This window comes from Oncorhynchus keta, chromosome 19 (genome assembly GCF_023373465.1).
Source record: "Oncorhynchus keta strain PuntledgeMale-10-30-2019 chromosome 19, Oket_V2, whole genome shotgun sequence".
Lineage (NCBI taxonomy): Eukaryota > Metazoa > Chordata > Actinopteri > Salmoniformes > Salmonidae > Oncorhynchus > Oncorhynchus keta.
The window spans coordinates 81,138,866-81,144,906 of NC_068439.1; positions in this window are offsets into that span (position 1 = coordinate 81,138,866).

The following is a 6,041-nucleotide window of genomic DNA, read 5'->3' on the forward strand; positions in this document are numbered from 1 at the left end:
CAAGATACAGTAGTGATGATGACATAAGTAGTCATGATGCACTACTTATCTCAATGAAACATATATATTTTTTGTTGTTATCATTGAAACGCCAATAGATTGGCTACTACTATTGTTATCATGCTGCAGGCAGCACTGTATTGTACAATGAGGGGGAGAATATCTTAACTTGAAGTCCTCTTCAAAATGTTTTGTTTTCTGATTATATGAAAATTATAACCTATCTCTAGAACTGGAGTTCGCTAAACCTTTGCATCATAGAATTTGTAAATTACAATTAGAATTAGAATGAGTCAATTAGAATTAGAATTAGTAAATTAGAATTAGAATGACTAAATTAGAATTAGTAAATTAGAATTAGAATGAGTCAATTAGAATTAGAATGAGTAAATTAGAATTTGAATTAGTGAATTACAAGAGAGTTCTAACTGCCCAATGCCATGTAGTTTTCATACAGTGGCAACAGTATAGTGCAGAGAGAGTGTCTGGCTTGGTTGGACTGTTTACCCTTCTTCTGCTCTCCACCCCTCCCTCCCTTTAACCACATCTAATCTAGATGCCCGACCGACCGCCCTCCTCCTCCTCCTCCTCTGTTCTCTCTTCCTCGTTTGATCTGAGTAGTAGAGTTTTGAACTTTTGGGGGGACGGTAATCAAAGACCAGTTTTAATCTGCTCAGTTTAATGTCACATGTTCCTGTAGACTAACAAAAATACACTCTGGGAATGTCCAGCTATGCAAAGTCTCCATCTCAAATGGCACCCTATTCCCTACATAGTGCACTACTTTTGACCAGGGACCGTAGGGTATAGGATGCCATTTGGGAAACAGACAAACTCTTACTGCCAAACTAACTACTCCCACTGAACGGAATTGGAATGCCCAACTTTAGAATGAGACTGTGCATTCTAACCAGAATTACTACTATGGATTGTTTTGCGCGGGTGCGTACATTTCAGGATAATGAACGTCAAGCGAACTACTCCTATTGACTGTCTAATGACAAAAGGTTGACCAGTCTGTCTGACAATGATTCGACTGGTGTTGAAGAAAGCATTGTATTTACAATCATTGTCTGAACGACTCCAGACTGCCAAGCATGGCAATAACTAAACGTTATTAATAACTAAAAGTAGAGTCCTTTGGACCCTGGTTAAAAGTAGAGTCCTATGGGCACTGGTCAAAAGTAGAGTCCTATGGACCCAAGTCAAACGTAGAGTCCTATGGGCCCTGGTCAAAAGTAGAGTCCTATGGGCCCTGGTTAAAAGTAGAGTCCTATGGGCCCTGGTTAAAAGTTGTCCTCTGGGCCCTGGTTAAAAGTAGAGTCCTATGGGCCCAGGTCAAATGTAGAGTCCTATGGGCCCTGGTCAAAAGTAGAGTCCTATGGGCCCTGGTTAAAAGTAGAGTCCTATGGGCCCTGGTTAAATGTAGAGTCCTATGGACTCTGGTTAAAAGTAGAGTCCTATGGGCCCTGGTCAAAAGTAGAGTCCTATGTGCCCTGGTCAAATGTAGAGTCCTTTGGGCCCTGGATCACACGGTTGGAGTCCCGCACATTGAAAGTGGCAGCTCTACCCTTTAGCTCAGTGCGAATGTTGCCTGTAATCCATGGCTTCTGGTTGGGGTATGTACGTACAGTCACTGTGGCGACGACGTCCTCGATGCTCTTATTGATAAAGCCAGTGACTGATGTGGTGTACTCCTCAATGCCATCGGAAGAATCCCGGAACATATTCCAGTCTGTGATAGCGAAACAGTCCTGTAGTTTAGCATCTGCTTCATCTGACCACTTTTTTAATAGACCGAGTCACTGTTGCTTCCTGCTTTCATTTTTGCTTGTAAGCAGGAATCAGGAGGATAGAATTGTGGTCAAAGTTATCAAATTGAGGGTGAGGGAGAGCTTTGTACGCGTCTCTGTTTGTGGAATACAGGTGATCTAGGATTCTTTTCCCTTTGGTTGCGCGTTTAACATGTTGATAGAAATGAGGTAAAGTGGCTTGCGAAAGTATTCACCCCCTTGGCATCTTTCCTATTTTGTTGCCGTACAACCTGGAATTAAAATTTAAAAAATGGGGGGGTTTTATCATTTGATTTACACAACATGCCTACCACTTTGAAGATGCAACATATTTTTTTATTGTGAAACAAACAAGAAATAATAAGAAAAAAAGTGTGTGCATAACTATTCACCCACCCAAAGTCAATACTTAGTAGAGCCACCTTTTGCAGCAATTACAGCTGCAAGTCTCTTGGGGTGTGTCTCTATAAGCTTGGCACATCTAGCCACTGGGATTTATGCCCATTCTTCAAGGCAAAACTGTTCCAGCTCCTTCAAGTTGGATGGGTTCCGCTGCTGTACAGCAAGTCATACCACAGATTCTCAATTGGATTGAGGTCTGGGCTTTGACTAGGCCATTCCAAGACATTTAAATGTTTCCCCTTAAACCACTTGAGCGTTGCTTTAGCAGCATGGAAGGTGGAACTCCTTCCCAGTCTCAAATCTCTGGAAGACAAACAGGTTTCCATCAAGAATTTCTCTGTATTTAGCATCATCAGTCATTCCTTCAATCCTGACCAGTTTCCCTGCCGACGAAGACATCCCCACAGCATGATGCTGCCACCACCATGCTACATAAGGTGTATGCACCAATTTGTAAGTCGCTCTGGATAAGAGCGTCTGCTAAATGACTTAAATGTAAATGTAAATGGTGACTCTGGGTGATGCGAGGTGTTGGGTTTGCCCCAGACATAGGGTTACCTTAATGGCCAAAAAGCTACATTTTAGTCTCATCTGACCAGAGTACCTTTTTCCATATGTTTGGGTACTCTCCAACATGCCTTTTGACAAACACCAAGCTTGTTTGTTTATTTTTTGTCTTTAAGCAATGGCTTTTTTCTGGCCACTCTTCTGTAAAGCCCAGCTCTGTGGAGTGTACGGCTTAAAGTGGTCCTATGGACTCCAATCTCCGCTGTGGAGCTTTGCAGCTCCTTCAAAGTTATCTTTGATCTCTTTGTTGCCTCTCTGATTAATGCCCTCCTTGCCTGGTCCATGAGTTTTGGTGGGCGGCCCTCCCTCCTTTGTTGCGGTGCCTTATTCTTTAAATTTTTTATAATGGATTTAATGGTGCGCCGTGGGATGTTCAAAGTTTTGGATAGTTTTTTAATACCCAACCCTGATCTGTACGTCTCCACAACCTGCCTTTCAGAACAGGTTTACATATACTGAGATCATGTGACAGATCATGTGACACTTAGATTGTGCTGCCTCTTGGTGAGCGGTTTCCTGTTTGCTCATTTCTTTACACAGCTGACTGTCTTAGTGCCAGCATCCATCTGTGGTGGTAAATAAACAGCCAAGAAAAATATAGATGAAAACTTATCATAAAATCTCTACTTCAGGCGAGCAAAATCTAGAGACTTCCTTAGATTTTGTGCACCAGCTGTTGTTTACAAATATGCACAGATCCCCCCATCATCCCCTCATCCTTCTTTTTACCAGAGTGTGCTGTTCTATTACCAGAGTGTGCTGTTCTATCTACCCGGTTCAGTGTGTATCCCGCTAGCTGAATATCCATGTCATCATTCAGCCACGATTCCGTGAAACATAAGATGTTACAGTTTTTGATGTCCCGTTGGTAGGATATTTGTGATCGTACCTCGTCTAATTTATTGTCCAATGATCATACCTCGTCTAATTTATTGTCCAATGATCGTACCTCGTCTAATTTATTGTCCAATGATTGCACGTTGGCGAGTAGTATTGACAGTAACGGCAGCTTTCCCACTTGGCGGATCCTTACGAGGCACCCCGCTCTGTGACCTCTGTACCTGCGTCTCTTCCTCTTGCCAATGACGGGGTCTTGTCGGGTGTTCGAAGTACATCCTGTGCGTCTAATCCGAGGTGAGTGATCGCTGTCCTGATATCCAGAAGCTCTTTGTCTAATCCGAGGTGAGTGATCTCTGTCCTGATATCTAGAAGCTCTTTGTCTAATCCGAGGTGAGTGATCGCTGTCCTGATATCCAGAAGCTCTTTGTCTAATCCGAGGTGAGTGATCTCTGTCCTGATATCTAGAAGCTCTTTGTCTAATCCGAGGTGAGTGATCTCTGTCCTGATATCTAGAAGCTCTTTGTCTAATCCGAGGTGAGTGATCTCTGTCCTGATATCCAGAAGCTCTTTGTCTAATCCGAGGTGAGTGATCGCTGTCCTAATATCCAGAAGTTATTTTTTTGCCATAAAATACGTTGGCAGAAACATTATGTACAAGACAAGTTTCAAATAACGCTGGAAAAAAAACACATAATAGCGCAATTGGTTGGGCGCCTGTAAAACTGCTGCCATTTCATCCTGCGCCATTTTAACACATGGTTCAGTTTATGAAGGGGGTCTCAGGAGGTCTGGGACTGTATATATGGTTCAGTCTATGATGGGGGTCTCAGGAGGTCTGTGTACATGTTTCCTCCTTCAGTTCCTCCTGTTCCCCGGGGTAGTGTGACCCCAGATTATATGATATGGGGCATGTTCTTCACACACACACACCACACATATGCACACACACGTACACACAGATTGACCACCCAACGCCCAGGGTATAACCAGGGGTGGACAGAAATGAAATGTCCGAAATATCCTAATCAAGGACAAGTCCTGTTACTTTAATGACATTTTACTCAGTAGAAGTCCTGTTACTTTCATGACATTTTACTCAGTAGAAGTCCTGTTACTTTCATGACATTTTACTCAGTAGAAGTCCTGTTACTTTAATGACATTTTACTCAGTAGAAGTAAAACTACTGGTGTAAAAGTGAAAAGAAGCTCATTTAATAAGAAATTAAGCTAAATGTAATAATAGCACCTAAACAAAAAATATAAACCGTTCACGCTATTTTCCTCACTCATTCACTCCCTCTTTACATCACTCCCTCTCTCTCTCCCTCACTCACAAACTCCCTCTTTCCCTCACTCACTCACACACTCACTCACTTACTCACCCATACAATGACAAATGGTGAGTGCCAAGGCACACAGGACTTACCTAAAGGACTTGATATCAAATTAGCTCTGGAGGCGACAACAGAAAATCATGGAAATACTGTACAAATGAATGAGCAAACCCTCCTAAAAAAAGAGATTTGGCTGTAGATATTGCATTAGATTGATAATCTATATATCTAATATCTAATGTACATTCGGTTATGTAGTATCCATCAGCAAAGAAACAAAGGAACTCTGTTCTAGAGCCTTCACTTCTCTCAGAACTTGCTGTTCGGGTTTCGGCAGGAGCTGATTTTCAAAGTGAATAGAGTCTATCCCGGCTCACTGTGCAATGAAGAGCAGTGTAACAATGCTAAAAGGTCACAGGTCGACAGTGGTAGGGGCCCTGTGTTCACTTTGAGGGACCAGCTACTTAATGTATGGAAAGGAATGAAACAAATCCATCTTGTCTGGCACACAGGCAAGATACTCGTCCAGCTCCCTTATACCTTTTGATCCTTTTGGTCATTAGTGATGAGGAGAAATCTTCCTCGTCCTCGTCCTCGTCAGTGTGTCAAGATGATGCTTTGGGTAGATCAAACCTGTAGAGTGGCAAATACGCAACTTACCCATTGAATATTTGTGCAAATTCTGCTTTATGTGGCAACTTAGTTCCTCATATCACTGACACTACAATTACCCAAACACAGACTTTCCATACTTGTTATTCTCAGATACCGAGACTGAAGTGAGTTTGTCAGATGTTCTCATACCTAAAAAGCTAATGTTGAGAGTCCATGTCTTTGTCTCCATGTCTTTCTGTACCTATTGTGTATTACTCACACAGTTATATGCACAATTAGACTTACAGAGTCTCTGTGTAAATTAGGATCAAGATGGTCTAAATGCCAAACAAAGTACAAATCCTAGGTCTAAACACTGTATGTCATGGCCAGGCAAGCTAACATTAGCTAGTACACTTAGCTAGACATTACCCTGCTGTTGTTAGGTAGCCCAGATAACTTACATGGCTAGCTAGCTAGCCACCACCACACATAGTGACATCGAAGTGCT